The sequence below is a fragment of the Falco rusticolus genome, chromosome 4 (assembly GCF_015220075.1).
Source record: "Falco rusticolus isolate bFalRus1 chromosome 4, bFalRus1.pri, whole genome shotgun sequence".
NCBI classification, from domain to species: Eukaryota; Metazoa; Chordata; class Aves; order Falconiformes; family Falconidae; genus Falco; species Falco rusticolus.
Genome location: NC_051190.1, coordinates 68,966,499 through 68,979,035, shown reverse-complemented (window position 1 = coordinate 68,979,035; position 12,537 = coordinate 68,966,499). Strand labels below are relative to the sequence as shown.

Sequence of the window (12,537 nt, the reverse complement as noted above, 5' to 3'; positions counted from 1 at the left end):
AAACCCTGTCAAGTAGAAACAGCTGTGAAATTCCAACACAATGCCTTGCATATGTTTGCTTGCTTGCTTGTTTGTTTTTTTCCTGCTGGGTATGACTGAGTAAGTGTGAGTTAGGCTATCACCATTCAAAGGCAATACTTCTGTGCTAGATGTGCAGCTCCTGGGTCTGATGACAGGGACTGATACAAGGAAATTGCAGTGAACTGTCAGTTTTCTAAATCACTCCTACTTTCCAGCAATTCCTGCTTTTTGATTACTATAATCCTTGCTTGTTGAGACTATGAAGGTAGTTTTGGAGTGGGAATTTTCAAAATTCTTTTGATTGCAGTTTTAATTGGATTCATTAATTGCCACTGAGCTTTTTAATTATTTACCTGTTTGTCAAATGTTCTGTATTACATGTGCAGTTGAAAAAGCCTGAAAACCACATTCTGTAAACTTAAAATAATACATACATTTCTCCTTTAGGAACTGGGTTAGGTCACAGGAGATGAAAGAGCTGTTAAATAGTCACAACTTTTCATCTGCACTGATCTGGGTTGGATGTGAAAGGTTTTGTATCCTATTAACAATCTCCTGAGCTAACCAGCCCCTTAAATGTGATTACAAGGATCACACATCTAAGACCTTCAAAAGGGGTTACGGAGCTCTTTTGATCAACTAAAGAAAATATCGGGCAAAGCTCAGGGTTTCTTCAGAGAAATCTATGCATTCAATAAATGAAGTATGCTTTTGGGCATGCCTGGTTATTCATTGTGGTGGATGGTATTTATGATCAAAGGATTATTAAGCTAGTGGTAGACAAACTCTGTGGTGGTTTTCCTAGAGGATATTTACTCGGGTGTCGCAGGAAGTATTGTTTCTCTGTAATAAACACCAAAAGGGGAGGAGTTCCTCATATTTGCTACAGGCTGTGCTCAGTTAAGCAGCCAGAGAGGTCAAAAAGCAGTCCCCCAGAGAGGTAAGTTCTTTAATTCTTACAGTGGTTGTCTCTCTTCTGCTAGTTAAACATGTTTGTTTATTGTCTTGTTATAATTTATATACCTGCTGATCTTTTTGTGCGTCACTTGTTATTTGCATATGTACATAATTAGCCATCAAAACACCTCCTCCCGGGTAGAACAGCATTAAAAGCTCAATTATAAAGGAAAGAAACAAGATTAAAAGAGGGAGCATATGCCCTAGGTCACACAAGCCCTCCACAGCTGAGCTCTGCCTAGGATTCAGAACCTAGCAGGAGCAGGAGGACCTCTTTTTGTAGGGGGGTCTGCAGTGTCCAGCACAGCAGGATTCTGACTTTATTTGGATGTGGTAAGGACTTTCACAATACAGGAAATATTTTATTAAATAAATTATAGTCTTAATTTGGTGCCTTAATCACAAGAACTTTTTTTTTCTTTTTGTCATTAGAAGCTGCTAAGAACGTAAAAGTCTGAGTTTTCCAGCTCTGAAGTAAAAGAGGTCCATTCTACTTATGTATGCTTCTGGTCCATTATATTACAATGAAGAGTAAGATTTATTCTATAAGCAGTTGTCTAGTGTGATCTAATGTTGCAGATGCTTTGAAAGGTTCATATTGCTTTCACACTTCTTCCATAGTAATTTAAAATCAGTTTTCAGATTTACACACAGTATTTCTAACAAAGTTTAAAAGTATGTTGAAAGGCAAGGGGAGAGACTGAAACCAATCTAATCGCAATCTGTTAAAAAGGTAGCGTAGTACAGACGCTCTCTCATGGCATTAAGTGCAACTTAACCTCACACAGGTACAGCTGGAGATGATCACACTTGTCTTTTAATATGTATCTAGACGTTATCAATACATAATACTTGTCCTCAATTATTTCAACTTTATTTGAGGGAAAGGGGAGCATATACCCATGTTCCCAAAGGAACTTCAAAATCTCATCTGGAAAGCTTCCTATAGAAAAGCAAAGCAGTAAATTTTTGGGAAAAAAGAGGAGCAAAAGCCAAGGCATGTTGAGATGGAGAAACAGGGAGTGAAAATGAAGGGAAAGGAGAAGTGTGGCTGGGCTGCATGACACAGAAAGTCACTTAATCACTTTGTGTCGAAGTTTTCCAGCACAGTCAGTGTCTATTTGGCATGTAGACTGTCACTCAGGGCTGAGGCTGCCTGTTTGTTTGAACAGTGCCTGCCTTTATAGGCCTCAGAGGCTGGTTGTGACTTTCACTGGTTTAAACTAGGATCCTTTCCACAACAGACTGTCATTACTTACACATCATTCAGGATCATCTAAATGAAGCAGATACTAGTTTGGGGGAATTTCACAGACCAGTTCACCTGAATAATTAATTAATGCAGGAGACAAAAGTGTGTACAACACTCCAAATGTATTCAGTTAGCTGAGTCACATCATGGATTTTTGCCTTTGAGGGCCCCTTTGACAGAAAAGGGAGAGCTCACAGGGAATTTCAGTTCTTCAGTGCTAAGGGACAGTGACTTTGGCACACAGATACTGGGAAGCAGACAAGATGGGCAGCAGTGGTTTTGTTTTAAGACAGCACTGCTAGAAGTGGAAGGGGGTATATGAACCAATCACTGAAGTTACTGTCTTTTCTGGCTCCTAAGGTTGTGTCTAAGCTTTTCTCAGCTCCTTGTTCCAGGCTTGGGATGCGTGCCAGCTCTGCTTGGGAAGAGAGGTGTGGGTGTCCACCATCCCATTTTTGTACCTGAGCTCCCAGAAAGGCTTCTAACCTTTTTTCACGGTGCACTCTGGTCAAGCTTCTGCATGATCAGAGGATTAGACTATCATGCTTCTGCATGTGACCTGCCATCCATCCAGACACACTGCCTAAAGGTGCTGGGCACTCATAAGCACAACTGAAGTCAGTGAGAGCTTTGCTCATGGAGGGGGAACCTTTGCACAATGTTGCTCACATAGCAATTCAGGCCTAAAAAATACCGATGTTTTTGCAACTGAGGCCCTATTCTGCTAGTGCTCCTAACCCCAATTAATAAAATGGGATAATAAAACTAGGAAGCTCAATTTGTATTTTTACAGGGTCTCATCCAGGGGAGGAGGAGTGGCTATAAAGAGACAGAGCAGCCAGCCATGAAAGGAGTTAATAAAGACTATATGGCATCTTAAACTTTCCCTCATAAATTCCTATGTGCGTAATGCTGTGCACAGTCTGAATATGTTAACATTTTTTATACAGTAAATAAATAGTACTTTGAGGAAGGGAATTAAGGAGGCCTCTTGTGCTTACAAATACCTGGCTTGTGGCTGTTTACTTTGGCATTTAAGAATATAGAAATCTCTACTGATTTTCCCCTAGTGATGAATTTTCTAAGTCTTCTTATCCACATCATGTCTTTGATGTCTTGGGATGGGATAAGCCACCTTTCCCATCACAGATATATTCCCATGGAAAGGCCATCCTGGTCTCTACCTTGGCCATGAACTACCTGGTCTCTATTACGCTTTCGTGAAAGACGTAGAAAATGTATAGCTCTGAAACAACTTCCCTACTGTCAAACTTGTCTGAAAACATAAAACATTCAAATGTTACTAGGAAAATGGAAGGAGACAAACTCAACGCAACAGCAGAAGTCTCCAATGGAGGCCCAAGCTCCCTGTTGCTGATTAAGTTCAGCTTCTTTGCAGTGGCTGTGGCCCTCCAAAAAAAGCATAAATAAAGCCTGGCTCACATATCATTTAGGAGCTATACTGATAGAATTCATCCATTTCCCAATGTCTGAGTACTTTGGCTTGCAACTTCACCCTGCTATTGTGTATTATGCTTAAGTTGCGTTGCTGCTGCATATTGGTCTCTCTGCGGTGTAATAACGTGAGCCCTGTGCACGCAGCAGATCTCAATTATTTTTAGCGGCTCAGGTTAAGTCCATTAGGTTTAGGCAGGGTGCACGGCCGCCGGCAGCCCCGGGGCCGCCATTCACAGCTCCCGTGAGCCGAGTCCGCGGGCTCCCCGGGCGATCCCCGGCTGGCAGGTTCGTCGCGATTCCCCGGGCGGCGGGATCCCCTGGATCCCCCGACGGCGCGATCCCATCCCCGGGCGGCAGGTGCGGCGCGATCGCCGTCGGGTGGCTCAGGCGGCGGCGGCGCGGCCCCGCTCGAGACGCAGCCGGCCCGCATCGCAGGTTGGTGGTGGCCCGCGGGCCGGTGCCTCGGCTGCCCCCCCCGCAGCCCGTTGCCCCGCCGGGAGGGAGGCCGGGCCGCCCCGGCGCCCCCCGCCGCGCCCTGCCTGGGGCGGGCCGAGCCCTGACGGCTTTGCCGGCGCTTGCGGGGGATTAGCGGGGCAAAGCGCTCATCCGCCGCTGACCCCGAGGCGGGACTGCGGCCGGCCGCGGCCGGCCGGAGGAGGAGGAGGAGGGCGGCGCACCCGAGGCGCGGTTGCCGGAGGTGGCGCGGCTCCAGGCGGGGCTGGCGCTGCGAGGACCGGAGGTTTCGCTGCGGGTAATCCCGGGACGGGCGGGCAGGGCAGGGCAGGGCAGGACGGGGGGTCCCGGGGCCGGGTGCCTGCCGGGCAGCTCCGCCGCCACCGCGCTACGCAGGGGGCCGCGCTACCCGGCGGCCACGCCTCGCCAAGGGGCTGCGGGGCGGCCCGGCCCCCGGGGGTGGCGCGGCGGGCCGGGCCGGTGCCTCCCGTCGCCGGCAGCCCCCGTGGGCGGGCGGGGCCGGGGTGCGCGGCCTGCGAGCGGCGCTGCGCGGGGCTGGGGGGCCCCGGCGCCGGCCGGCGTGTGGAGGGCGCGGGGTGGCCGGGCCCCGGCCGCTGGGCTCTCTGGTTCTGGCCCCGGGGTGAATCCGGGTTGTTTGTGCTCCTCGCTCTCCCCGTCCCCTCTGGGTTTCTGTGTGAGGAAGGTGTGTAGGGCCCTGAGCAGGGGCGCCCGGGCGGCTCCGTGTGTGGCACCAGCGGCGCTGGCAGCGCGGGGCAGGCACTGCCGCCCGGGGGACGCGCAGGCCTGGAGAGCCGTGGGCCTCGGCGAGGCGCGTGTCACCGCTTGCCGTGCCCACAGCATCCCAAAATACACTCGTACTCCGTCACTTTTTGCCTGCTGGAGTTCAGTGCTAGCAGATTTGCCTGTCGTCTCTACTGCCTGCCTTGTCTTGCCATCAAATGACTATATCGCCTTAATTTCAAGCCCTGTCAAAGCCCATTGGTATAGCTCCTAAATTAATTTTGAGTTGCCACTTCGCCACTGTTAGAAGTTCTGAGAAACAGCAAGTGAGTGAGATTGCACCATATTGATTTTTATGGCCTTATAAAGTTTTACTGTGTTAAAATAGGAAAATCAAGCGATGCTTTAGCTTTGAAAGTGGAGGCCTTTGCTAATACATTGATCTAATGTGTAGACATTGAAAAATTATTCTCATCACTTGCAATGCCTCCCTTTCTGGGAGCAGCAAAATGAGTTAGATATGATTCAGTTCATGGTTTGCTAATGTCAGTTCATTATTTCTGATGGCATGAGGTCCAAATACAAGTTGATAATGAACCATTCCCCCTTCCATTATTAATCATGTTTTCATAGTTGTAATGCCCCTGTGTAAGTATTTTCTGTTGGATGGCCATTGCCACAGAAATTTTTAGGTCTCATTTCTTTTGAAAATATCAGAGCTTTCAGAGTTCATTACAATAATTTAACTTTTGTTTCCATGTTCTTTTCATACCCTCTTCTGATCACTAAAGGTTGGCTTCAAAAAACTGGGATCCTGTACTGATGTTATGTTTGAGCTCTGCAGGATTGTCATCCAGTAGGTAGCCCCTATGCATGGGATGAGATTGAATGTTTATAGCCACTGTTGCTTAAAAACAATCCTCCTCCAACGGAGTTTCCTGAGAACTGTAAACCTCAGCGTGCAGTAGGACTCTTACTGTTGTGGGACGTGGAGGGGAATGGAAGAAAACCAAGGTGGAACCTAACACTGATGTAGATCTTTTCCAGCAGTGCCCTCTGAGAACATTCAGAGAGCAAGGAGCTGGAGCCTTCCACGAGCGGGGCTGGCCAGTTCAGTCTGCAGCAAGTCAAGATGTCAGGATTAGCTGAATAATAATCAGCAGATGAAATGTCAGTGCCGACACCCAATATGCATTTATCAATAGGAGATCAGGTGCTGATACCATACAGTACTGTTTCTCTACTGCATGTAGAAGTTTTACAGAGGTCGAGGAGTCCAGAGGCATCAAGTTTCTCTGAAAGCTGTCTTGCTTTGTTGGGAAAATTGTTGCTGGAAAACAGTCAGCAAAGAGGAAAAATGTTTTTAGAAACAAAAGCAGCATTTACCCAGCTCTTCAGAGAGTGAACACTAAAAAGTGCCCTCAAAAATAGATGAATTTTTTCCTTGAGCAGCCCTAAGATTAACATACATGCTTTGAATTGTGCCCAGGAAATACATTATCTGTGATTAAGCTAAATTTATCACCAATCCTTGGCTCCAAATGCTTTAAAGTAACCACTTATTTCTGCATTTACATTAATTTAGGGTTTGGTCATTGGGTTCAGACTTTGCTTAGCAATGTCATTGCATGGTTCTTGCCTTTTCTGTGCGTCATCAGACTATGTCCAAGTTGCCTGCCAGCTTTCAGGTGATGAGATGTGGGTGGCTTGCAGTTTGCCTGGCTGTAGCATGGAGCTGATACTAATTTTGTCAGCTGTCAAACTGTAACTCTTTGTTTCCAGCAGTTAAGTAGGATAGGGTTCATTTCACCTAACATGTCTATACCTGAAGCTGCATGACTGGGTTCCTGTTGTAGTCAATGGAAACTTGGCCAGTATAAACAACAGTCTGGAGAGCAAGTCTTCTTATGCTAAGGTAGATGCTAACCAGGTCAGATAAATCTATTTTGGATTGCTTTGACTGACTGAAATGGGATTATAGTATCTATCTTAGGTTCCAATAGGTGTATTGTACACCTATCAAGTTAGGTGAATGTAAGCGCTTTGTCTTTCTTACTTGTGTAAGCACACAACAGTGAAAGAAGTGGTCTGGCTGTTAGACAAGGTTGTTGATTTCTATTCTTCATCTACCATAGTTGGGGCTAAAGAGATTTTTTCTTTCTCCCCTCTGGGAAGTTTCTTGCAGATGAGACAGACAATTGTTCAGTTCTGGGAGAACACTGAGGGTTGCGTAGAGTAGAAAGTAGTAAGCAAACTGATATACAGTTAAAGAGGATAATTCAGATAGACACACAGATAGTACAAAAGTTAATGTAATCATGCAAAACTATTATTTGTTGTTGGTTTAGAGTGAAATTATGATGTTAATTGTATTCAGCTTTTGACAAATGAAGTAAAAAAATCCAACAAACAGTTGTGTTCTAAACACTTGTTTTTAACTCATTGTCAAACTAGATAATCTGCTCACACTGAGCTTAGATTTGATTATCGTTGCCATTCAGATACAGGTTGTATCATCATCAAAATCAGAAGCCAAATATCCCCCGGAATTAAGTGGGGGTGGTAGTGGAATTTCCAGAGGAAAACTTATTCTTTGAATGACGCATGAGATAGTATGCTGCATAAATGGCTCATTATAGCTACATTTATCCTAGCTCAGGAACTGTGCTGCAATCCATATTCATGGTTGAACAATCAAATTATTTGAGCATTATCCAGAATATGCTACGTGGTAGTATGGTAACGGCATATTGTAGCCTCATGCTCTTGGCTTGTCTTAAGAATTCCATGCAGTAGCCTTTAACTTTGTTATTAAGTACTTGTCAGTGTGGCATAAAGTCATGAAATAAGAGGGAATGTGTTGTGGGATTTTTATTGTGCTATTGCATTAAGTATTTCAAGACCCCACTGTGCCTTGTGATCAGTACCAGACCAAAGAGCTTCTAAACTAGATATTGGGTAAAGGCATCAGGTGGCGAAAAAGTGAGGCAAGAAGGATTTTTTTCTTTCATACAACAAGCCTCAGCAGTATCTATATGAACGTTGCCTGCAATTTCTTTTTTCTTTTTTTTTTTTTTTTTTTCTTTTTAGGGTGATTATTTTTCTGGCATCCGTTAGGCAAGAGGTTTAAGTTTCAGAATCTGAAGCAGTGCAAATTTCACTTTCTCAGAGGTAACAGACCCAATAGACAATGTAAGCTAGTGTTGCTGGCTCCTGACATCCGCTTCCTGTGACACATGTGAAGATGTCTGGCAAATTACAGGGCAGTATATGTGCAGAAGCTGTCTGGTTAGTGTTTGCAATGGGAAGGAGAGAGTGGTATGGACAGATGATAGAAGAGTTCAAAGATGACCACAGTAGGTGTGTTTTGAACGGAACCAATGAGGTCCTGGTTCTGACTTTCAAGACCAGCAGATTTTGGTAGCCAGGAGACAAGATACTGGATTCATTTTAGGCATGTATGAACAGGTATCTGCTTTGCTAATCATGTAGGCTCCTTTACGGAGAAGGATGAAAGACATGAGGCAAGGTGCCTCTCTTGTTTTATCAGCTCCTTATAGAGGAAATGAATATGCTTTCATCCAAGTGAGATGGTGGTCCACTCAGAAACTATTGCATGGAAAAGTTTAGAAAGAAGTTGCAAATGTAGGTAGTATGAAACAGTAATAATAATTATTGGTTTTACATGTAATGGTCCATGAGATATTCAGGTTCCTTTATACTTGCAACCCAGCCTGTTGCTTGTTTCCACTTGACTATTGTTTGTAATGCTCTGTGGCCTTGACCATAAAGCCTTTGACTGTGCAGTTGGTATGTGTCTTAAGTTTCGGGTGTGGAAAAGTGCTTCACTGAGTTACCTTTGCAGCAATCAGGTAGTCCACAGGAGATATACGGTGTTCTTCAGTAGGCTGCCCTTTCCCCTTCTGTCTCCAAGTGAGCCAGGTACTGAAAATGATGGAGAATGCAGTGATCTACCAGCATTGATGCTGAACAGGGTGTCTTAGGGACATGGTTTAGTGGCGGACTTGGCAGTACTAGTTAATGGTCGGACTTGGTGATCTTAAAGGGTTTTTCCATCCTGAATGATTCTATGATGCTCTTTCTGGGTATCTCCAGTATGCAACTTGAGGTCTGCTGCATAGGGTGTATATGTTTAATGTGACATAGGAAGCAAAAAGTCACATAGGGCAGGCTCATAAGAATTCTCACCCAGTTTGTTCTTATAACTGACACTAGATCCCCCTCTTAGAGGAATAAAACCTACAAAACAACCAAAAAACCCAACCACATTGGCTTGTTGTCTTGGGACTCCAAAACTATTTTTTTCTGCCCCACATACCCTGAATTTAATCATTGTGGCCATTGGGATCTCTCTGGTTTACAGGACAAGATGCTCTGTGCTTTATTTCCTGAGCTCTTTAAGAAATACAGCAAACAAATACAACAAACAGGAGCTCAATCCCCTTTTGCCCAGACTGGTCTGTCACGTGAATTCACTTATTCACCATTCAAGTTGAAAGGGTTGATAACTTATGACCCATAACTCCCAAAGAGTGAGGGTGCTTAGTCCTTCCTCCTCCATCAACATGCAGGCGTCCCCTGTATCACACCAAAGAGCAGCCCAGCTGTGTCTGAATTTGCTTCAGAAGCTTTTTGGGTAAGCTGATGTTTACACCTTCCAGCTTGGAGAATTGGCCTATACCATTTCCCTAAATTAGCAGATTCTGAGGAAACTTCCAGACAAAAGATAGAGGCTGCAGGAGTCAGCAGCTTGCAGGTGGTAATAGTGCTTTAGCTCTTTCTGGCTGCCTGTCCTGCCAACCAGTTGCTTTTACTTTGACCTAAAGACGCTGCTCCCAGCGTACATCACGCCTTAGCAGGAGCAGTGTTAGCCAAAATCTGAACAGAATTTGCGTGAGCTGGTGTGAGTTCTAGTGAGCACACTAGAAGTATTTTAAAGGGTTTTTATAGAGGTTCAAGGGTACGTTCCTAGCTCAGAAGTCTGGACTAAGTTGTAAGTTGTTTTTTTGAAGTAAATTTTTAATGGTGAGGGATATGATAAATTACCCAGTTGTTTGGGCATCCAGACTTATTCCACAGACAGCCCAGTTTATTGCTGAAATATGAGGTTAAATCATTATCAGCTTTCTCAACTTCACTGAGATGTAATAAAACATTATTCATCACCCAGAACAGAACACTTGAAATCATTCTATTTAATATTTTTAATAATAGAAGTAGAAGCTAAACAATTTATCTGCAGGGGCTTGTTCTTAAACATACTGGAAATGAGAAAATATGATGTTCAATACAGCTCATTCAAGTTATGATTTTGAAGCTGTAAATCAAAAGACAAAGGATTAGGGTGAATAATTCATTCTGGAATAGCACTCAAATTATTGAACTGAATGCAACAGCTATTGTATGCATTATTGTTAAGTTTGTGGTGACTTTTCTTAAGACAAGATGATGTGCAACTGATGTGATTTGCAGAGGAAAATGCATGTATATGAAGTGCCTCTCTCTTTTCTGGTAGCCAAATAGTACCTGCAGGGTCATGTTTCCACAGCCCTTTTAACAGTTCTTCTTGTACCAGTCTCCAGAGACAAATAAGCAATTGATACTGGGAGTCAATGAATTTCAGCTGTGTTCTGTTAATGTTTAGAAAGTTAACGAAGCCTGGGGAGCTGTCTGAATCTGCAGGTTTTGATGTGCGTGTTCTTACGGTGTTCTACTTGCTGTAAAACCTGTGCATGGAGGTGTGGGCCTTTGCTTAAGGGTATGTTTGAAGAGTCAAGGTTATCAGTTCCCTGCTTGGCTGTGGCACGGGCTAAACATGTGAAGCTGGTCTTTGCATTCCTGCATCTTAAGTGCTCTTTGAAGGGGAGGAAATGAGTCTTCCTTTCTTTAACTTCTGAATATCTCCTGCTGTAAGCTGCCTGGGTCCCAGGCTGTTGCTTGTATTCTTGTAATGTGGGACACAGCAGGCCCTAGATTCTGATGGAAAACTACATATTCTGTAGAAAATAATTTGTACACAGACAGATCCAGTATGATTTGGACATCTGTTCTTACGAAGGCATCCATTGATCGCTCTCTACTTTGTTTTCTCCCAGTAAATCACTGGTTATGCATTGAGTATCCAGTAAAACTTTAAGCAAATGGTTAACCTCAATTCTAAAAACTAAAGCTCAACTAAAGAAATTTTTAAATTCCATCGTTGTTGAATCCCTCAAAGCAGGGGTTTGGGATTATTAATCCTAATCATTTTATCATCCCCAGTTTGGTTATTATTTTGGATAGTCCCAATTATGAGCTAATTACAAAAAAATTGTATATGTATATATACAGTGACTAAAAAACCACCACAGAACAATTGTATTTGAGCACTATATTATAGGCAGAAGAAAAAGAAAGTGAAAAAAGAAAAGGTTGTAACTCGCTCGTGTTCATTTTCTGAGGAAGAAATGGCCTTGCCTGGAAGTGGTGAAGCTACCAAGCTATGGATAAATACTAGGCATAAGGTGGAAAGGTAATACCTTAGGAAGAGACTGCTTGCTCTGTCCTGGCTGAGTTGTGTCTACATGAATCCCAGGGAGAGGGCTGGACAGAAGGAAAAAGCAAATGTTAAATGTAGAATGGAAATTTGAGGAGTTACATATTACAGCTACATGTCTTTGGATCTTGATCCTCTGTCTTTTCTTTGACCTTAACCTGGGCTTGTTTTAAGGGAGATTTCATTGTAGCAGGTAAAATTGGGTCATTTTGTTCCCAGAGACCTCGAGATCAAGGTGTTGGGCCAGTACTAGTTGCAATCCTCAGTACACAACAGACTGCTGCAGATTGCAGGTTTCCTGGTGTTAGGGTATTTCACCACTTGGCTGCATGAGCAGGTATAGAAGTTGGTAATAGTAATTTATATTTTTTTTTTTAAAAAAAAAGGCCTTGGGGGGAGAGAGAAAAAACCCCTGTGTTCTCACTCCTCAGTGAGCTAATCAACCACGAGCAAAATGATGGGAAGAATCCTCAGCACTGTGTTCCCCAGGCAAGCTTGTATTATCCAGTAGAAAATTAGTCTGAATACACATCGTGTGCCAGTAGTCGTGTCAGATAATTGAAGGAGCTGGTACAACATATGTTTGTATAGCAGTCCATTTCACTTGCTTCTGGATGGTGTATGTGCTCCATGTCTAGTGGGATATGCATGGTTATACGAATAAGAGATGAATAAAGAAAGTATGGCTAGTATGGCATGGATGAAACTGAAATTGAAGCCATTCTCTTCATTATTAAAAAAGCAGTAAGGTATCACGGTGCAATTTCTGTCACTGGAGTAATATCACATAAAATGCTTTTATGTGTGTAGATTTGTGCTGTTGGCATAAAAAAAATCCAAGAATAATTATGCTGTAGTCTGTTGATAAAGTATAATATAAATTTTTTTTTAAAGGGTGTGTGAAAATTACTCTCCAAACCTGTCTCATTTACTACATATTGTGCTCAGGAAGGCCTCAAGCACTCAGTTGCTGGCTCACTTACTTACAGCTTGCTTACTTGGTAAGGGCTTAAGTCTATCCTCTTCCCAGCCCCTTCTCTTTTTCAGTCTTGGCTCTACAATTAAGAATATGAGAATGTATTATTTAACACATTTCTAC

The 12,537-nt window shown here is 43.7% G+C and overlaps 1 protein-coding gene across 10 annotated transcripts in view; it reads left to right on the top strand.

Moving 5' to 3' along the window:
• Positions 1–648: 648 nt before the first annotated feature.
• MYO3A (myosin IIIA) overlaps positions 649–12,537 on the top strand; it is a 127,873-nt gene continuing 115,984 nt past the window's right edge. For 6 of the 10 annotated variants that reach the window (XM_037385723.1, XM_037385722.1, XM_037385721.1 and 3 more), the window contains exon 1: positions 4,302–4,439. The gene's annotated coding sequence lies outside the window, so the exon portion shown is untranslated. Of the gene's footprint in view, positions 962–3,911; positions 3,974–4,023; positions 4,124–4,301; positions 4,440–12,537 lie in introns of those variants that run through there. The other 4 variants (XM_037385718.1, XM_037385719.1, XM_037385724.1 and 1 more) reach the window with 4 other exon arrangements.